The sequence below is a fragment of the Heterocephalus glaber genome, unplaced genomic scaffold (assembly GCF_053883595.1).
Source record: "Heterocephalus glaber isolate CG9 unplaced genomic scaffold, H.glaber_assembly_v1.0 deba00001481, whole genome shotgun sequence".
NCBI classification, from domain to species: Eukaryota; Metazoa; Chordata; class Mammalia; order Rodentia; family Bathyergidae; genus Heterocephalus; species Heterocephalus glaber.
This window is the reverse complement of record NW_028258317.1, coordinates 51,057,759-51,079,955: the sequence shown is the minus strand read 5'-3', so window position 1 is coordinate 51,079,955 and position 22,197 is coordinate 51,057,759. Positions and strand designations below refer to the sequence as shown.

At 39.2% G+C, this 22,197-nt stretch overlaps 2 long non-coding RNA genes across 2 annotated transcripts in view; both read right to left on the bottom strand.

Annotated features, from left to right (window-relative positions):
* Nucleotides 1-601: 601 nt before the first annotated feature.
* On the bottom strand, nucleotides 602-7,091 carry LOC147825954 (uncharacterized). Its single transcript, XR_015439960.1, has 3 exons — nucleotides 5,822-7,091; nucleotides 2,162-2,274; nucleotides 602-871 (listed from the first exon to the last, which is right to left on the bottom strand). It is a non-coding gene; the product is annotated as an uncharacterized LOC147825954 (long non-coding RNA).
* Nucleotides 7,092-10,634: 3,543 nt separating this feature from the next.
* The window catches only part of LOC147825953 (uncharacterized), a 44,271-nt gene continuing 32,708 nt past the window's right edge, over nucleotides 10,635-22,197 (bottom strand). Inside the window, exons 3-4 of the long non-coding RNA XR_015440112.1 lie at nucleotides 15,467-15,671; nucleotides 10,635-11,848 (exon numbers count right to left, since the gene is read on the bottom strand). This is a non-coding gene — a long non-coding RNA (uncharacterized LOC147825953). The remainder of the gene's footprint in view (nucleotides 11,849-15,466; nucleotides 15,672-22,197) is intronic.

The window sequence follows — 22,197 nt, the reverse complement described above, 5'->3', positions numbered from 1 at the left end:
CCATCCTCCAAGGAACACTAGTTCCCTTTCTAACTTGTCCAAACACCTTCTGGTGGGGAGAATGTCAATTACATGCTTCAAGCAACTCCTAAAATACTACCTTCCACTAAATCTTCTGTTTCCCAACAAATGAAATATAGTAGCTGACAGTGATTCCAATAGAACTGGCTGCTTCTTGATTCCTTCACTGAAAGGCCACTTAATGAATGGTCATGCAATATAAGGAGTCATGTCACATGTGTTCTGTAAGTGACTGCGCATCTGCTTGGTGTCCTTACATCTCATGCTTTGCTTCATTAACAATTACTGTACAGTGTGGCCTTGAACAAATTGGCCATCCTCTCCAATGTCAGTTTCTACACCTGTAAAATGCACATAATGCTGCCTACCTCATAAGGGTGATGATCTTATTTAAACAAGTCATAAGTGAGAACTGCTTGCATAGTCCCTAAGACATAAAAAGGACTTAATAAGTGATGCAATTACTATGATTTTATTACTAAATATTGCTGTTACTATAATTATTGCTGAGATTTTATTCCTGAAATAATTATTAATATAAATATCGTTACTATAATGACTTATTCTTTATATCAGACAGTACTGACTTTGAGGACTATGAACTATGTCTCTTCAACCTTTTTGGCACAATATTAACATGTCATCACACATAAATTAAGGAATTAGTGTTGTTAAGGATGAAAACATTTATTTTTACTTATCCTTAAATGCTGTGTAAGTCACTATACAAAAGTCAGCATCAGCCCAACACATGAAATCCAGTTCCCCAGGAGTGTGTTTTTGTAGATACCCGTAGGAGACCTGGAATATTGAAGAGCTGCTCACAAACTTCTTGAGGCCAGCACAAAACCTTGAAGGACAAAAGGAACACAGGTGAAACTATTTCATGTTAATTGACTCACCTGCAAAAATTCTGTTTGGGGAAAGCAAAAGATTTCCTTTTAATTCAATTTTATTTACATTGGCTTCTCATCTGCAAAGGATACAAATTCCTTAGTGTCCTCTTAGTATCTAGAAACATCAATGATATACAGTAATGGATTATTAAATATATTTAGATTCTCATCAAACTATTTTATACGGCAAAAAGTTTATTTTTAAAGGAATCTCTATACTTTTTTTAAATAACTAGACTGTTTCCAAAGGGAAAAGGAACATAATTTATATTTTTATAAAAAAGGAAATGTATTTTCCATGTTTCACTTAAATTATATTTATTAGTCACTTGCAATCTTAGCCTACACAGGATTTTTCTTTGATGGCTTTTATGTTTGTGTTTTAGTGGCTAGTCTCCATAAAACATTTGTAAATTCCTATGTAAAGTAGTTTTGGGGTTTTTTTGGTACCGGGGATTGAACTCAGGTCCTTGTGCTTGGGAGGCAAGCGGCAGAGCCACTGAGCTAAATCCCCAGCCCTAAAGTAGTTTTTTAAAAGCTGTTTTAGATCCATCTTTGTCATGGAGCTGAACAGTAAATATATACCATGCAAGCTAGGAATCCCGCCTTTTGAAGGGACTCTTCTCAGCAGTGAAGTCAGGGTGATTTTGCATGACTGAGAGTGAAATCATGTGTTACAAGGAGCAGCCAGTTGGAGGACTATGGATAGATGCCATACTCCCTTTAGCCCAGCTAGGGCTCACTCCTCTATTTATCAGGAACCACCACACCCAGAAATGCTATGTGCTTTAACTGACTAGTTTCTCCCTCAGATTTTACCACTCTTTTGCTCATTATCTCAGAGCACAGCTAAGTGAGAGCACATTCATTTGAAAATTAACTCAAGCTAATAGAAGAACAATGTATCCAACACACTGTGTTTTAGCCTGAAGTCTTCCAAACACGTTTGAATGGAAGAGTTGTCCCAGTGGTTGGGGGTTCATGGGCTAAAATTTGGTATCAACTTCAAAGATATGCTAGTGAACATCTTCATTATTTGTTTTCAAATTTCACTTTATATTGTCGCTGTTTCCTTTAAAGCCACAAAGTGAAAATTATTTCCTAGTAAAGTGATCACTTCATTTATCATGGGATTGATTTTTCCAACTTCCTACAGGAGCAGAAATAAACCAGGAAGTTCTTTTCCAACAGCAGCAAAATTCTTTGTATATCCCAGATCCTCCCAACAAATGTGACTTCCTTACTCATTAGTGAGAACGGCTCAGCACTGTGCAGTAATGTTTCTTCAAGTCTCCCAAGGATCCAACATAAAACGTTATTGCCTTTCGCTGATTATTATCCCTTTCATTTCTTGCAGCTGTTAAGCATTGGGATTTGGAAATGAGGGAAAAAAATTTCTGATAAGTCTTGGGAATTCCTGAATTCATATGTTATTCTATAATTTTTATATTTCACTTAGGTGCATTTGAAAAATGGTAAGTGAGCATAATAATAAACAAGGAATCATTTTTATTCGACAGGATTATAGGAAGCTTTAATGGTGGCTTTCTATATAAAAAGATATAATAACAAATTTGCAACATTATTATGAATCAACATATTGTAACAAAATTATAAGTTCCAATAATATGAAAAAAAACCTCTACTTGGTCCAGACATAATAAAAAACATTTAAAAGAAATGAACATTAACACAAAATAAATTATTAAATAAGTCATTTAAAAGTTGAAACAGACTACAAATATTTAATACTTAAAATAATTATTCTTCAAATTAAATTTTTAAGCCTACAAAACTTCATTTGTCCTCTCCAATGGTATTCAAATGACATAATATTCAGATCTCCTGGCAAGGTAAACAGCACTACATAGAAGCAAATGTGAAAATTGCCAACTTAAAGACACATTTTGTTTCTAAAACTTGGCACTTCTTAGAATACCATTCATATAATTTGTAAAATGTATATTATGGCCTCAGACTTATAAATGTTTACTTTATTTGCAGGAATGATTCCCTGTTCATAGCAGATTAAGACCTGAACGCAGATAACAGGGCAGCCAATATAAGAAGGTCTGACTAAGGCTTCTCTTGTGCTTCCGCTATGGCTTGCGTCTCCATGTCCCCTCAAAGCCTCATGTAGCCATCGGTGAGGCCTTTCCAAGGTGGCTGGATCTAGAGTGTGTGATGCTGGGATTAAGGGTGTGATTCCTAAACTAGTCCACTGTTGGTTTGGCCCAGTTCTCTGTGTAGGGTAGGTAGCCTGGATAGACTATAAAGGCACAGAAAGAAGCTGCTGTTGCTACTTACAGCTTGCTGCTTGCTGCCTTCTGCCCTGCTTTGCCATGGACTCTTTCTCCTCTGCGATGCCCCTCTGCCAGGCCACCCTGCCTTGGAGCCAGCCAGCTATGGACTGAAACCTCTACCAATTGTAAGCCAAATAAAACTTTCCCCATTTAACTTTGGGCGATAGGTATTTTGTCTCAGCAATGAGAAAAATAACTAAAACAGCTTCCATCTCAGTTTCCAGCAGTATTGATCTTGACCTTCAACTCCATGTCAGTGGTTCCTTTTCTTGCTTTTGACTTTAAGTCAGTGGATTTCTTCAAACCAATAAGATCTCTATATTAGCTATTAAGCTTTAATTTTCACAAAATAGGTTATCATAATATGAATAAGAAATCATTTTCTGGATTTCTCAACTGACTTTTCTCAGAATTTGGGAATCCATATAAATTGAAATGCCAGTGGGCTGGGGATTTAGCTCAGTGGTTCCTCCGCCTGCCTTGCAAGCACAAGGACCCAAATTCCATCACCAGTACCAAAAAAAAAAAAAAAACTTCCTTTAGGCCGGGGATTTAACTCAGTGGTTTTGTCTCCTGCTGTGCAAGCGCAAGGACCCAAGTTTGATCCCCGGTACCCCCCCCAAAAAAAATAATAAATAACTTGAAATTCCAGAAAGGAATTCCCAAACAGAACACTTTATTCCCTTTCAGAAGAAATCTTAAACATAGTATTTTCCTTCCCATCTTCACATTTTCTCTGTTCTGATTTAGTTGTCACTTTCTTTGGTGCCTAGCTCACAATTACCCCTGCTCCTCCACTGGTCCCACACAATGGAATGGGCTCTAAATGGCTATGGCCTTAGTATATATTCCTGCATTCCTGGCCATATACAGGGAGAGTGGCCCAGGAAAGAACGCCTGGCTCCCCTGGATTTTCTCACTATGTATGGAATTTGCACTCTGAAACAGGGACAGAGAGGCCAGGGCCATTGAGGCTGATGATGAAGCCAAGAGGAATTGGGATCTCCACTTGCCTTCTGCTCACATCCCTGGAGCTTCCCTGAACCACCTCTCTCCCAGTAACGCCTAGACACTCCAGTATTCTTCATTAAATCCCTCCATGGACTCAGCTAGCCAGAACTACTTTCTGTTGTTCCCATCAAAAGAGGTTTAGCTGATACATTGTCATTCTCTGGCCCTAGTTTCTTCAATATTCCAGGAAAAGAAGGGAAAATGCCTTACTGATTTTAAAAAGTGACACTGTATGTATGTATATAAAATTTAGAAAAACACATAGGAATACTCTCTAGTTTCTCACACACATAGGTGGTATGGGCATAAATCATGAAGTGCGTCAGCATCACGGCTGCCAAGACAATAGGTTAAGACAATGAATTCTGTATCAAGATCATGCTTATCTTGTCTGCCAGGGGAATCGGGCCCAGGAAGAGGTAGAAGGGGGCTCAACAGGTAAGGTGATGTTAATTCCTACGTGACTGTGAAACCAACCCAGTTTGCCTGCAGCTATTAGACTGAAGTTTGTTATCTCAGCATACTTATCAGTAGCACTCCCAGTGTCTCTCAAAGAACCCCAACTTTAATGACAAATTCTATAGTTACCCTTGAGGAAGATTTTAAATAACTGAAGAAGAACAATACTCTGTCTTCTTCTATATGTTTGAGAAATTTTATAACAAAAACATGTTTAAAGATATTACAATACAAAACAAATTACAATACAAAAATATTGCTGCTAAAAACTCCTTTTACTGCTATTCCAATCCTAGCAGCGTGGCAGAGGGAAGCCAGACAGGATAGGCTCCGGGTATTTAGCCCCCTTGCCTCATTGTACCCTCTCCAAACAGAGGACATTGCATTCTGGCAGAATCTTTCACCAGCACACACTAGGGGCGAGTGATCAGGGAGCTACTCCCTCCCCCTACCTGTCCAGTCTCAGACTCTGAACTAATAAACAGCAACCTCTGGTTGTGTTGGGAGTCTTCATCACTGGACCCCAGCACACCTGAGGCACTGCTGGGAGCCTGCAGTTCATCCCAAGCTAACTGGGACATTTACCTGGCACTCAGAGTTAACACTGGTTTGATTTCAGTCCACACTCAGCACCCCAGGGGCACTTGAGCCTGCACTGAGCTCTCACTGATGTGCTCTAATCCTAGACCCACCGGAGTCTCTATCTGACATCTACCACCAGTCCCCAGGCAACTGGGACTTACACAGGGGCATTCCAAGCACCCTGGGCACAGCAGAGTCTCCACCCTGCATTCAACCAGAGCCCAGACACAGTACCTGCCTAGCACAAGAGGCCAGTCCTCTGCCTGGTTAAGCAGCAAGGGTTAATGGCTCCTACTCTGCCCGGTACTCTGGACACTCAAGAGACATCACCCAGCACTCTGTGTCCTCATTGGGCTTGTAGAAATCTGCACACGTTAGTCCTGGACAGATTTGTCTCTCCTCTGAGCATCCACAGGACTGACAGTAAGGTCTGAGAGCCCACAGGAGCCTCCACATTTTGGGATCCTGTCCCACACACACTGGAATGTACATCCAATAACCAAAGTCGATCCCCAACCAAAAGGAACCCACAACACAAGTCTCACCAACCTTGGTCTGGTTACCCAGCTTGCACAGCTGCCACAAACGGGACTACAGAGAGAGGCCTCCTTGGACTGAGCAACCTCCATGTAAACTCACAGACTATAAAGGGCCAAAGAAGAATGCGACTTTAGAGATTAACGACTACTGACCAGGGCGGAAAACACTCCTCTGGAAAATCATAGGAACTTCTCTCTCTCTCTCTCTCTCTCTCTCTCTCTCTCTCTCTCTCTCTCTCTCTCTCTCTCTCTCTATCTCTCTCCCTTCTTTTCTCACTTTCTTTCTTTCAACTTGTTCCCTTAGTATTTTTTCTTATTTTCTTTTCCTCTAATTTAACCTCCACTCCTTATAATTTATCCTTCTCCTAGGTGGCCATCTCTGTTACTGTTTTCTAATACCACTAATTTCCCTTTACTCCCTAACAAGACTCTCCTACATCAATCTTACCACATTCTTCACATCTACCATTGCTTTATTTTTCATAATCTATTTCTTTTGCCCTTTTTCTTCATACTACCATACCTATATCACTTACTCTTATGAGTCTATATCTTACTATGGCTGAATACTGCTTTATGGTGAAAGGGGGTAAATTGTTCTATTGAGGGAATATCGAGGGAACTGTATATAATTTTCTGATTTGTCTTAGATCTTGTTATATAACTATAAACCTTATACCTAGGGTTAAAGGTAACAGATTATTAGTTATTACAGTTTGTCATTTTCCAGTTTGACACTATAGTTATTACTGATTTACTAAGTAGCCAAGGTGACACAGGACTTGTGATCAATTGATCCTCCTTGTTTTCCAATACCTAGATTATCTGGGGGCCATAAACAATACTACCACCCAGTAACAAAGAACTGGGGGCTAGGCCAAAGAGGCTAGAACCTTTCATCCCTAATAAACAGCAGAGATAAGATCCTGGGACAGACTCAAAGGCCAAAACCGAGCTACGCCTAGAAGACAGCTCTGAAAAGTAGCCATTACCTAAACAGGTCTTTGATACAGTACTAAAACTACCTACCAATATGCAACTTACAAGTCTCAATGTGGAAAACAAATAAATAACAACAAAAAAATTAGAAAATGAGAAAACACTGAAGCAAGATGTAATCCAAAATACCCAATTTGCCCAAAGCAAGCCCGGAGAGCATTGAAGTGAAAGAAATCAAAAGCCTCCTGCCTGAATTTTATGTAATGGTAACAGCAGCAGTAACAAAGCAGATGAATATATCCCTAGATAAAAACAAAACAGAAATAATCACACAGGTAGCTAAAGAGATGGTGACTATAATGGAGGAAATGCTTAATGAATCTAGACTAGATACAGATTTTTTTTTTTAATAGAGGAATTTAGGGAAACCATGAATGCCCAACATAGGAAAGAACTGGATGCCATAAAACAGATGCAAACAGATATCCGGAGATGAAAAATTCTACTGTGAAAAACATACACAGCAGGAACAACCATTGTGAAGCTAGAATATCAGATCTAGAAGACAGGGTTGTGGTTGGTGATCGTCAAATGAAAGACTTCTTTAAAATAGCAAGGGACCATGAAAAATCAATCCAACAGCTGCTAGATGATGCAAAGAAGAATAATATAAGATTAACTGGAATCAATGAAAAATCAGAGAACAACACAAAAGACACAAAAATCTTGCATTGAAGAAAAAAATTAGGACCTGATAGCTTCATGGCTAAATTCTACCAAATATTTAAATAAAAAGTATTATCAATCCTTCTCAAACTTCCAAAAAGTTGAAGAAGAGGAAAGGACAGCTTTACCCTGATGCCAAAGCCAAAGATACTAAAAAAAAAAAAAAAAAAAAATTACGGGCCAATACTCCTGATAAACATGGATGCAAAATTCCTCAACAAAAGACCAGCAAAGCAAATTCAATAACACATTAAAAGAATCATTCACCATGATTAAGTAAAATTTATCCTTGGAATGCAAGCATTGTTTAGTAGACATAAAGCAGTAAATTTGCTCTGCCACCTTAGTAAAATGAAGAATAAAACAGACCATCTTGATACATGTAGGAAAAGCATTTGACAAAGTCAATATCCCCTCATGATAAAAACTCTCAACAGGTTAGGTATAAAAGAAATGTGCCTCAACAAAGTAAAGGCTATGTCTTAGTCACCTTCCTGTTGCTAGAACAAAAACACCTGACACCCGAAACTTAAAGGAGGACAGGTTGATTTTGACTTACAGTTTCAGCCCATGGTCAGCTGACTGCAAGGGAAAAACAGCCTGGCAGAAAGGGGTGGTGGAGGAAAAGGTCTCCAACCCATGGCAACCAGGAAGCATAGAGAAAAGAGAGGAGCCAGGGACAAGAATACACCCTTCCAGATCATGCCCCCAGTGCCCTGTCTCTTACCAGTCCCCATTTCCTAGCAGTGATTCATCCACTCATGAGTACAGTATCCCACGATCAAATCAGCTTCCAAACACAAGAGACTTTGGAGGGCCATTTTAGAACCAAACCTAACAGGCCGTATATAAAAAACCCATTGCTAATATTGTATTCAACAGTCAAAATTTGAAAGATTTTCCTATAATTTCCCACTCTTAACACTTCTACTCAACATAGTACTACAAGTTCTAGCCACAGAAATTAGGCAAGAGAACGAAATAAAAGGCATCCTAATAAGAAAAGAAGAAGTGAAATTGTCTGTCTGGTGATGACATGGTCATATTATGTATAAAAAACTCTAAAACCTCCAGTGAAACACAAAATTGCATATGCAAAATCAATATACAAAGCTCTTAATACAGGACATCCAGTTCTCTGACATGAAAGTCCCAGGGGCAAGAGGTATCCAGAGGGAAGAAAGCATGTATGCAAACTCAAGAACAATAAGCCAAATTCTGTTTATGTCTGAAAAGATGTTAAGAGTTTCATTCACATTGTATGAAAGCCAATCTGGAGAACAAACAAGAAGTTTACATTCAACAATCAAAAATGACAGGATAGAGGGTAAGCAAAAGGTTAGGCCTTACCTTGAAAAGGGCTGGTGATTAGCTCAGTATGGTATGCAATTTTGTTCCTGAGCCAAATAGTTGTCTAATAATTTGGGTATTACTCACACAACCAGAAAAATCAGTCATCAGTAAGGAAAAGTGTGTTGCTAGCTAAGTCACAGGGTTCAGCTTCCTTTCATATCAAGGGAAGACCATTTTCATGCAACATATTTTTGTTTGTCTTGGCTTGTTATTTAATGTTAACAGGCTCTATGTAAAGTGTTAAAGTACCTGATAAAACCACCTCTTGTTACATCTTTCCCATTTCTGTCAAAGGATTTCAGCTGCATAGGTCCACTTTTTAAAAAGCCTTTTACTGAGATCTGATTTTCCAAGAAAGATTATCCAGAAACAGAAGACATGGATCTGAGAGGCTTTTCCTACTAGAACTTCTGCTTTAGTTTAATTTGAAAAAGCCCACACCCAGTTCCTAATGACAAACATCTGAACCAGGTCTTCCTGCAAGCAAGTCTTCTTGCACATTCAGTTCTATGTAACCCACAGATTGCTTGTCAAGAAATGGAGCTTGCCAGGAGAGCAACATTCCACCAGTCTCTGATTTAGCAAGACATTTCCATATCATTCCCCCAACCAGATGGAAATCCTCCACTTCTCTTGTGTAAAAATTTAACTCATTTTGCTGAATTTCCTGATTTAAAAGTCTAATTCATTTCACCAAAAGTGTGGCAGAAGGAAACCAAGTACACCAGCTCTCTCCTGCCAGACTACTCCAGACCAAAGCTATTTCATTTTTATTCTGGGAAAAATGGTCCAACTATGCTAAACTGGGAATGTCAGCCCAGAGTTAGCCTCTTCCTAGTGCCACAGTACCCTGGCTGATGGCACTGGAGAAAAAACTAGCTTATGAATTATACCAGACACTAACTTCTCTCCTCCATAAAAAATAACAGCCTAATGTCTCTTATTCTTATGAAGTAGGCAGTACAAAATATAAATAAGTCACAATGTTAAGATAGGCCGTACTTTCTCTAGGAATTGAGCTCCTGGGAGATACAATGTTTATTTTGCCTAATCCTCTAGCCAGCCTCCTGGAGCTCAGCTGTCCTTCAGTGTTCTGGGATGAAAAACAAGGTGAAAAAGGTGCCAGCAAGTTAGGGGAGGAGGCCATGAGAAAAGGGCATAACTAATTGGTGACTGTAAAAGGAAAGATACACAAGTACACAGAACTATACAAATATATGGACACACAGTATCACAGTATTTAAAAAAACAAGGCTTTCACAGATGTGATCTGGCCAAAACGGCCTCTCCTGCTTAAACGGCAAGGAAATCTTCCTTTCTCCTTTTTCCTACTCCATTCCAGGCATCCTCCCCCCTCTTTAATTTACTTTTTTTCTATATAAATGATGAATTTACATTCTGTAATTTGCTGCCCACCCCCCTTCCCCAATTATCCATTTTCACCATCTGCTATCATAGCTCCTGGGCATTTTCTAACCTGCCAGTTTTCTTCTAGGTTCAAACAAACACAATGCCATAGGTATTACTGGATCAGACAAAATGTCTTATTTAATTTTAATGGCATCCAAAAGAAATCTCAAATTTGCAAACCAGAAACAGGCAGAGCTGCCTCTATGCAGTTCAGTGGGAAGAGACTATCCTGTGAAGAAGCTGATTCTACTAATCAAAAGGAAAAATCTTTAGATATCAGACCATTCTCTAAATGCCCTTCCATTGGTGATTGCAGTTCGCACGAAGAAAATGATCAAACAGCGCCACTTACAGCAGCAGCAGGTAAGTGCAGCAGACCTGTACTGGCTCCTCACACTTCCTGCTCCTCCTGTCTCTGCAGAAAGTGTGACAGTGACAAAAAGCCAATTCAATTAGTCATCACTTCAAAGGAACGCACAGATTCTAGCATATACTGGGAAGGAAATGTTAAGATTAGACTCCACTGAACCTGAGAAGTGATTTTTATCTGTGGTTCCTGATACCAGAAAAGACAGCTTTGCCCCTAAGGAATACAAATGTAAGCATCTGGTTTATAAAAATAAAACATTTACTCCAAGGCTTCCCCCAAAACTCTAAACAAATTCGAATTTTAGGAACTCCCTCTTCTAACACCTAACTAGCATGTTTTGAGGATGTTCAGATCGAGAAGAAATACAGAACAAAGACACTTTTTCTTTATCTCCTCATCCATCCTTTGGTTTGCTTCTAGTTAAAGTAAGATAAACCTTGGACCTCTCCTGCAGAAGGGAGGCTTGGCCGGGGATGCTTGCTTTGAGAAGCCTGCCCCATGCCTCCACATTTTAGCAAGCCCAAGTGCAGAGGCTCAAACAATTATGACTGCCGTTCAATTCCGCAGATTCAGTTAAGAATGGAAATCTTTGTCCATTTGTACATGTCTTGGAAAAATTGGGAGTTTAGGTTCCCCTATTAATTTGCTACATTGTTTAAATACATCACACACTCCATCTTCATTTTGCCTGAGTAGACCCAATTCAAGACACACTCGAAGAGGGGGGAACTGGCATAATTGCTAATTTATTCCTATTCAAATAAAGTCTTGTTCTATTTCATTTTCATTTTTATTTATTTTGCATGCTGGAAATTGAACTCAGGGCCTTGTACATGGTACATAAGCACTCTGCATAGCACTGAGCTACATCCCTGACCCACTCATTTTTATTTCAAATGCAGCCGTTCCTGTAAGTATTATCAGCAGATAAAGTCATAAGCTCTGACTGTGCAAAGAAATTCTTATAAAATGCAATTCTTAAATGTCAGTGTCTAATTGCACTTTTAGTAACTTCTCTCACTTTCCCCACATATTCTCCATTAGATGTGTTACTCACCTTTCCGGCACTATGCCAAAACACCTGAGACAGTCAACTTACTAAGAGAAAAGGTTTATTTTTGTTCTCAGTTTCAGAGGCTTCAGTCCATGGTTGCTTGGTCCTATTGCACTGGGCCAGTGCTGGGACAGTACATCATGGTAGGAATGCCTAGCACAGGAGTTCTGTTCACCTCGTGGCAGCTGGGAAGCAAAGAAAGAAAGAGAAGAAGAGACTGGGATCCAATATCACCTTCTGGGGCACCCCCCCCTCAAATAACCTAACTTCCTCCCACCAAGCCCCACCCTTAAAGGTTTTACCACTCCCAAAAAAGCAACAGGCGGAAGTCTAAGCCTGTCACACAGGCCTTTGGGAGACACTTATCCAAATCACAGCACGCCTCATCTCAGATTTAAAATCAAAGAAACTAAAATGTTATACCTGAAAAAGCCTACTGAGTGCTCAGTCCTATAATTTGATGGGTGTAAATATTGAAACCCAAAGGAGTTAAGTAATGTCCCCTAATGTTTTAAATAAATAGGAAAGAAAGTTGCCTATAGTTACCATTCATGTTCTGAGGCAGAGCTCCAGGACCCCAAGGTATGGCTGAATTGTGCTATATTCCTGTATCCTTATTTAGGAATCTCAAATTCTTATTTTAACTCCTTTTCAGGCCTGTTGAGCTCCTTGTATGCTGTGATATGGCATCGTGGTATCTCATTACACAATTACCGTTTTGTTACTTCATGAAACAAGCATAGGCATGAGAGTCCAGCCACATTCTCCACATCCAGTAAACTTGGTGCATCTCTTGAAAGTTGTCAGAATTGAGCATTCTGACTTCTCTTGATTTTGATTTATATGTAAATAAATTATTGTGCTGGAACAGGTTTTTAAAAAACTTAGTGAGCACGACTTTTCCCCCATATATGTTAAAAGTACAGCTATTTACATACATCATGAGTTTTTGTCTTCCTGTAATTTTCTTTCTTTCTTTCTTTCTTTTTTTAAGAGTAGGAAAAATTTGAATAATCAGCTGGGACCAGACTGGACTGCCTTGAGGTGGGGGAGACATTGAGGAACCAGGAACAACAGCAATTCAAGTATGAATCAAAGTAGCGAAGAATGAACAAAAAAGATTAGCAATGTGAATATTGACAAACTTATAAAGGATTTTTCACAGATAGAAAGGAAAATGATACAAAATGGGCATCTGAAATGAACAGACATTTCTCAGACAAGGAAGTAGAAATAGCAAATAAATACATGAAAAAATGTTCAACATCACTGGTCATTCGAGAGATGCAAATGAAAACAATGCTGAGATTCCACTTCACTCCAGAAAGAATGGCTGCTGTCATGAAATCAACCAATAACCAATGCTGGCGGGGCTGTGGGGAAAGAGGAACCCTGCTCCACTGCTGGTGGGAGTGTAGACTGGTGCAACCACTGTGGAAATCAGTATGGAGATACCTCAAAGAACTAGGACTAGAAGTCCCATTGGACCCCACTATTCCACTGCTGGGGATCTTCCCAAAAAAATTAAAAGAATCATACCACAGTGATATATGTGAGCCCATGTTCATAGCAGCACAGTTTGTAATAGCTAAAACTTGGAAACAGCCCAAATGCCCATCAACTGGAGACTGGATAAAGAAAATGTGTTTTTTTATAAAATGGAGTACTACTCAGCCATAAAAAATGAGAAATTAGAGACATTTATAGCTAAGTGGATGCACATTGAGGCAATACTCTTAAGTGAAATAAATAGGACACAGATGTGTAAATACTTAATAGTTTCTCTGGTGTGAGAAACTGAAAGTGTAAATAAGCACTAAATGTATAATAGGTAATGTGAAATAGGAAGAAAAGGGGCAAAGGGGAAGGAAGTGGGAGGGCTAAGGGAAAGGATAGAAGGGAATGGGATTAATATGAGAAAATGGAAAAATAGGAACAAAATCTTTGTAAATAGGGAGGAATGGAGGGGTTGAAGGGAGGGCTGGCCAAGGGTGAAAAATAAGAACCAAGAGAGACTATGTAAAGGTGCAGATTTCCAATGATGAATGTCATTATATTGTATACCTAAAATGTACCAATGATTAGAATGAATAATCAATAATGCAAAATAGGAAGAAAAGGTCCAAAGGGGTAGGGGTAGTGGGAGGGCCAGGGGAAAGGAAAGAAGGGAAAGGAAAAAATGATGAGAAGTGGAAAAAATGGAAATAAAGTCTTTGTAAATAGGGAAGGGTGGAGGGGGTGAAGGGAGGGCTAGGAATGGGGAAAAAATAAGAACCAAGATGCATTATGTAAAGGTACAATCCCCAATGAGAAATGTAATTGTGTTGTATGCCTACAATGTACCAATAAAAGAATTTAATAAATAAATAAATAAATAAAAAATAAAAAAAATAAAAGAAAATGATAGAAACCAGTGGAAAGAAAAGCATACTGGAAATTCAGTTGGAAAAGAGTACCTGTTTATTAAAAGTAGTGCAAACAAAGGAAGCCTCAAATAAAAAAGAATGTGCTGCTCTTCATATGATGAAAGGGCTACAACAGACCACTGAATATCAACACAATTTGAGAGGTGAAAATGAACTAAATAAATGCTGATGACAAGGGAAAAGCTGAAATCTCACAAACAGGAATATAAGAATAATATTGCCAAACTTGTACATGGGATAAAAATCAAAGAGGAAGAACATAAGATAGAAATAAGCAAACTTTATGAAGATATGCAGGAAAAAGTTGAATTAAATGAAAAAAAGCACAAAGATCTAATAAAGAAAAAGGAGACGGAAATCTCAGAGTTAAATGCAAAGTTAATAACTGAACGAAAAGAAAAGCAAAATGAAACAATCAAACTACAGCTGGACTTTTATCCCAAACTAGCAAGAGTTCAGACTAAATCAAAACCATATCCAGGGGCTGGGGATTTAGCTCAGTGGTTTTGCCACCTGCTGTGCAGGCGCAAGGACCCGAGTTCGATGCTCGGTACCCCCCCCAAAAAAAATCATATCCAGATGCTACTATTTCCCTACAGAGTATCTACAGAAGGAAGCTTCAACATCTTCAAGAAGAAAAAAACGAAGAGATTACAATTCTTCATAATACCATTCACAATTTGGAGCAGCACCTTTCTATTGGCAAAGATTCTCACCTTAAACAAATGATTTTGAGTATAACAGTAAATTCATTAATTACTATTTACTTTTTAAAAAATCAATTGAAAAATTTGCTTCCATTTTCAACATAAGCATACTGCCTAAATAGCCTAAATAATAAATGAGACAGCTTTAAAAAAAAAAAAAAAAGGAAAAATTTATTGAGAGAAAGAAAGCTTCTGTCTAAGAGAGACAGAAGGGGGACTGGAATATTTTATACAGCAGACCCATGTGGTGAGGCGGGTACAAAGCAGAACAAAACTATAAGACTATAATGGAAATTTACCAAATGGGCATGAGGTGGGACAAAACCATGACCAACTAATAAGATTACAAGTACAGTCACTCAGGTAATATTGATTAAATGGGGTCAAATGGGGGAGCAAGTCGCATAGCAAGCATACAAGGATTTTCAGTAAGGGTGGGTCAGGGATATTTCCTGGAGAGGCTGGGTTAAGACCTTGACCCCCCCCAACCCAGGTGATTGATATCTGCTTAGAATATCAATCACTGCTATTTATCCCCAGGGGAAGCACAAGGGTGTGTAGTTTCTCTCCTTTTACAATTCTGGCCTTCAGTGAATGTGTCTTGATTGTCCTCCATGTTGGCTCCTCCTGGGCTGGCCCTAACTGCCCACAAGATGTCTAATTAACTTACCTATCTGCAATATTCCCCCCTCTGAAGAAGAACCCCTAACTGCTGTGAGGGGGCAAAGGGTGAAGACAGGTCTGGCTACTTCCATCTGAATAGGGTTGTAGTTGTGATCAGCAATTAAGAGTCACTCTCCAGAGGGTCTTATCTAAAGGCCTTCGATGGGATGGGCACCAGGAACTCTTATCTTGGTAGCTGTATAGCTTTCAGTCTGGAGGAGATAAAGCAAAGAAATAGTTAGGAATATATGGGCAAAATTATAAGGTCAGCAGGATTGCTATGAATATAGCCAACAAGAGTTTCCACTGGGAGGAACTAGAACTAGCCTCCCACAAAGAAGATAAGAAGGTCCAGAATGAAGAAGGACTTCAGAACCCAAAATAGAAGTCATATTGTATAGTTTAGTAGTTATGAGTTGTTTACAAGGTCGATCTGGTGGGTCCCAGTAAAAGAATTTCTATCACATTTGTCATTGGTTCCATTTGTATGATTGCTTGGAGTTTGGCAAGAATAAACAAAACTTTTAAGAAATTAGAGCATGTATAATCTAAGCATGAGCATACTAGAATGGAAGGGGAGGTTAGGGAGAAAGTCACACTTAGAAATTGAAATAGTGATTGTAACCTGCTGACTCTTAGATTCTTTTATTGATAAAAGGTTATCTATAAGTCTGATACTTTGCCATAAGTCTCTCTAGTTTCAGCTGTGATAAGAGACAATTTGAAGAACAAATTTCACTAAGAAATATAAAACTCTAGCTGAGCTATTATAGATTTTACCATAGTTTTTTTTTCTAATGATCCATAATCATGGTCAGCTACTGGTAGAGCTGGAAACCGCCAGAAGGGGTCAGTGACTGGAGCCCCTTTTTACATCTAGCTTTATTACTATGACATTATTTTATACCCCTTTTGTTTATTCTTCTCTGCTGGGTGTTTAAGACCAAGTTAAAGGGAGACCTGTCAATCAGTATGAACCTCTTGCTATCTATCAAGGTCAGTTAAGTCTCCTCAGGCATTTGGAACCATGCATAGAGCCTCTCAGCTCCTGTCAGTGTCAGCCTTCAGGATGGGTCATGGCCTTGCTTGACCATGTTGCTTTCAGTGAAAGCGTGGGAGACTTTTTTCCTCTTTGTGACCCTCCTTTGGCACATGGTACATTTGTCCTCTAGTGCCCAGCAATCTCCTTGCTCAGGAGGTTGAGTGACTTACCAAAGATGTAGGATCTTATAGAAAAGGTTCCCTCATGTGGGACTGCATAACTCTGTAACCATAGAACTCCCCTAGCCCCAACTGTGATTGAATGTGAGTAAATAGATAAAGATGCTTGTTAGTTCTGGGACACTAGATAAGATCTGTATCAGCCATAATTACTCAACTCTTTGTTCAAAAACTGATGTTCCGGACACTGCTATCTATAGAACAATCTACAAAACATCTGCTGACCATCAGTACAGGTCAGGCTAATTAACATACAAATGTAAGACCACTAACCTTTGTTCCTTCTTCTGTAAATTTCGCCTGTTAACTTCCCTGCAACCCCCTATAAAAAGAGCCTCGGACTCTGGGCTGACACCTCTCTAAGCTACTTTGCTTTGGGAGTGCCGTCTGGCCAGACTAAGGTCTGTTTTACTTTCCAACTTGTCCGGTATGTTCCTTCCTAGGTGTTCTACACTGCAGTCAGCTCCTCGGAGCGTTTGGTAAGGCCCTTGGTCTTACATTCTGGAGGCACTGCTGGGATTCCTGGGTGTGCTTCACTACAGTCAGCTCCTTGGAGCATTTGGTAAGGCCCTTGGTCTTACATTCTGGAGGCACCGCTGGGATCCCTGGGTGTGCTTCACTACAGTCAGCTCCTCGGAGCGCTTGGTAAGGACAGCGGTCTTACACTCATGTCCTGGATTTTTTGTTGACCTTGAGGGACCAGAGCCAAAATATTGGCTGTCCTCATAACCCAGTTACCTTTCTAGTTTTGGTCTCCAAACTTTAGTTGTTGAACACCCAGAACAGAAGATCAGTGAGATAAGTATTTCAGTAGGAGCAGTGAGCTTAACTATTATAATAGTTAAAACATCAAGCACATTTGAAGTATAAAGCACAGTTAGAGGGCTGTTATTTCTTACCAACCACGGTTGTTTTAGTAGTTGAATCCCTGTAGAATGTTAACAGACAACAGTTATATATTATACAGAAAAATTTAAGATTAAGAGCTACACATAGTAGTATTTTAGCATGGCAATCATGATGGCATTTTCTTTGTAACACATGTCCATCTTAGTATGGAATAGTCTTTCAGTCAAATACCTCCATCTGATCACAAGACATTAAATTACATAAAGAAAACTCTTATTTGTTATCCTTTAGTAGGATGCCATCTAAAGAGAACAAATATATTGGCCTATAGATGTACCTTAGGAGTTCATAATGTCTAGCCTCTACTTTTAGTGTGTGACGTTGTTTCAACTGTTTGAAGACTGAGCATCCCTATGTGTGGTGACACATATAACATACATCACATAAGTTTTTAAGATAACAATTATTTGACTGGTTTTCTCATGCTGGCTTGATATGTACCTCTTATCACAAGTAACTGGAGTGCAAGAGGAAGGCAGATACCTGAGTCAAAAAAGATCATAACCATAAACAATATCCTAGGAGACTTGTACACCCAGAAGGCATGAATGTATACACCATGAAATAACAATGAGTATCAGTTACATGAAACTCTTTATCCCTTAATTTTGTTTTGTACCAAGAGCATTTTAAATAAAACCTTGTTTTCCCACAGAAAACTTAGACCAATGTATACATATCACAATAATATGTTTAGCAATGTATTTCCCATGAGGCTATGGAAATTATTGGGGTCCCCTTTGTGAACAAAGGCTGGAATAAATTTTTTTCCAGGCAGCCACTCCTATATTTACCAAGGGGAGTCCTCTCCTGTAGTTTTCCAAGCCCAAGAGTATTTAATTATCTTAACAAATTTTTAGATGACCTGTAAGAGCCAGATCATAACAATTAACACATTATTTTGACCAATGAAAGATTCCCAAGTTATACATAGACAACAATATGTACTGTATTTGTAAAACCAGTTGACATTATTTGGATAATCTGGCAACCTGGGAGAAGCATGTCTTTAATTATGTTTATCTATAAGCCAACTTGAGTTATAGGCAAACATCTTAAAAAATCCAGGGGCAGGAATTTAGGTCAGTGCTTCCACCGCCTGCCTCGAAAGTGCAAGGTCCCGAGTTTGATCCCTGGTACCAAAAAGAAAAAATCCAGAATACCAAAAGAAAAACATTCAAACAAAACAGCTGTGCCTGTTGTAACAAACTGAACAGACACACACACACACACACACACACACACACACACACACGACAACCTGTTTATAAACCAGAGTGAACTCAGATGTATTTGGCCAAGTTGAATTATAATAATTTTTATAATTCTTCAGTGGGGGTCTGTTCAGGCCAGGTTTGCACATAGAAGAAACTAGGTAATGCTCTTTGGAGCTAAGTATGAATTTCAAACAGTGAGGGAAGAAGGTCTGCCAAGGCTCCAACCTGCTGTGCTGCACATGTCTACCCAGGACAGTTTTTCCCATTTTGAAAAGAAACAAAGGGAAGGAAGGTATCCCTGTCTCTCTCTCTTGTTCTGTGCCCAATCTAAGGTGCCCCTTAGACCTTATCTCGTCCAGTACCAGTGGCAGCTGACTAGAGGTGCAAGGAAGTGGCCAGAGCCAGGTTAGCTGTTCTTACCATTCTCTAATTTTGCCTGAGGGCTGAGAGACAGATAAATCTGAACTACATTTCTTTTTTGTGTTCCAAGATTAAACCTAGGCCAGTTTTCTATATGGCCCAGAGATTAATGAAGGTCAGCTTTACTCTGGAAGGATTCCAGGGAGGGGAAACTCACCATTCTGGAGGGTTTGTCTTGAAATCCAGCAGCCACAGAGGAGGGAAAATGCCTTGAATCAAATTACGTTATTTCTCAGGGGCAGGGCAGTGGAGAAGGGACAGAAGAGTGTCTTTAAGTATGGCACAAGAGCTACATCTTAACCATCTCAGGTGTAGAAGGACAATTAAGATCAGGAGCTTGTACAGAGTGGATCTGTAATATTAGCAAAACATGTCTCCAGTGACAAAAGCTATGATTTACTCCAACTGTATTGCCAAGCAGAAAATCAAACCAATAATCAAAGAATGCAAATGGCTGTTTTTTGCCTCTTAAAAGAGAATGAAAGTGTTCTAACTATATTGTTTAGGGCTTATCCTTTTAATGAATTACTCTGAATCTATAACATCTAATTTATGATTGAAATACCCTACAGGCTGTCGAGCAGCTCCCTGATGTTGTAGAAACACTCCCAAAGCCATGTCTCACCTTTTAGTAACATACAAACTGAAATGGTGTCCTGTAGCAGGCACTTAGAAGTGCTTGTTTGAGCTTCTGGAATTCCGTCTGGGAATGAGGTTCCCAGGTGTCTGTCTCTTGGGTTTTTCTATAAGCTAATAGAGGGTCATGAAATCTCACTATATCCTGGTATCTGATGGCCACAAAAGCCAATAATTTCTAGTACTGTCCTTAGCTATTTTAGAGTCTTGGGCTGTGGAAAGGAAAAAATTGGTTTAATTCTTTCTTTCCCCGGTCTTTGAGTTCCCTCAGATATAATAAGGCCTAAATATTTTACCTCAAGGCTGCAAAGCTGTGCCTTAGATCTAGAAACATTATAACCCCTGTCTGTTAGAAAATTCAGCAGACCAGATGTTTTGGCTAGAAAGCTCTTCTGAGGGGGCACATAACAGTATACCATCTATGTACTGCAAGACGGTGACTTGGGAAAAATTTAGTATTCCTTTTATCAAATCAGGATCTAGGGATGGTCTCATCTTTTTCCTGATAGTTGACAATTTAACTGAAGGGCTCAGTTCTCATCTTTCTTAAATCTTCGAGAATACATGTCTGAAAATGGCTGCTGTTTAATCTCCTATCTGATTGGCAGGCCAGTGAGGGCCTTGTATAGGAATTGCTTGTGTTCCAGTAGGAACCAGTTATTCCCTTGGCTGCCTGTCTTTTGAGCTTCCAAAATTAAGGTATTTGTCTCTATACATAGTACCAGCTTGTAATACTACTTGTCTCTCATTAGAAATCAATGTTTGATTTAAGAGCAACATTACATCTTTCTAATCTAGTCCAAAGGTCTGAGTAATTCCTCTAAAGACCTCCATGTACATATCAGGGTCATCTGAAAACTTTTAAGTCTCATTTGATCTGTCTAAGATTACCGAGAGAAAAAGACACATGAACACAGGTAGTCCCATATTTGCCATTTACTTCCTGCATGATATTGTCTTTGAGGAACCTCAACAACTTAGCTAAGGATGGATATAGCCTCGTGGAGATTAATTATAGCTGGCCTAGAAAGTCCACCCTCAGCACCTGGTGGTTAGGGTAAGGAGTAGCCTTAGGCTTTAGGTACTGAATGCCTTAAGGGTAAGGTGTCTCTCATTTTTCTATGGCCCACATTTATATTTGAACACAAGCAAGAATTACTTCTTAATGTAAAGAAAATCTCAACATTAGATTATTTTGACCATTTTCTCTATTTTACAGTATAATTCTAACTGTGAAATAGCATCATAGTACTTTGCTCTGTGTACTTGGCTTTAGGAGGTAGGCACACCACTTGCAGGTGTAGAGAAACACTAAATTGCTCCTTAATGTATTCCAAAGGAGTAAGAGGTTCAGATATAGGTCCCAATTTGAAACAAATATGGCGTCCCATAAGTCTCTGCTTGATTCCTGTGCCCCCTAGGGCATCCCCCAAGGTTTATACCACTCTAGGGTAGGTAGCTACCTTTGGAGAAAGAACCAGAAAATAAAACCAGACTGGAATATCTACCTTTTACCAGCACGCTATCTTATCTTCCTCAGGTAACTCATATCCTTACTCCAGTAGCTACGCTTAAAGCACAAGTTACAATTGACTTCAGCCACAACAATCATGTTTAGAGAAGGAAGTACTGCTAGAAAACCAAGACATTTAAACCACTGCTATCTACTTCCTTGAGAGAGAGAGAGGAAAATAAGTCAACAGCCAAATTACGGTAATTTTCCTCCAAGGAAGATCACCTCCAGAGATGGTAAATCAGAGATTCTGCCCTGGGCCCTAAGGCAGAGAAAACTGAGAAATTTCTGTTGTCTGTCCAGTCATTTTGGTAACTTTTATTAGCAGCAATACAAGGATACTCCTTTAAGGTCCATTTTAAATTCACTAAGTATCTGCTGCACAAGCGCAAGGACCTGAGTTCAATCCACAGTACCAAAAAAAAAAATTCACTAAGTATTTGAAACTCATAGATCCTACTAGCAGCCACAATCTACATAGTAAAGGCGCTCTTATCGACTTCCTATGCATGCATGAATGAAGAGAAAGGCTAGCTAAGATAGTCCTATATTCTAGCTAATTAATAAAAACACAAATGCTAGTTACTGATTGCTATTTTCCCTAGTGTAAGACAAAATAGTTGTTGGGAGTTGTCTTAGTCTGACTTTCTGGAAGGAGGAATGGTCTAACTACAAGGGATTTTCAAATAAACTCCCAACAAGTTGGAGAAAAGTTTAAGTGGAGTTTTTAACTCTTTAACAGAGAGAAAAAGCCCACATAAAGCTCAAGCTGGTTAAACATCCCCGAAAGTGAATCTTTCCAAGTAGAATGAATCAGTCATA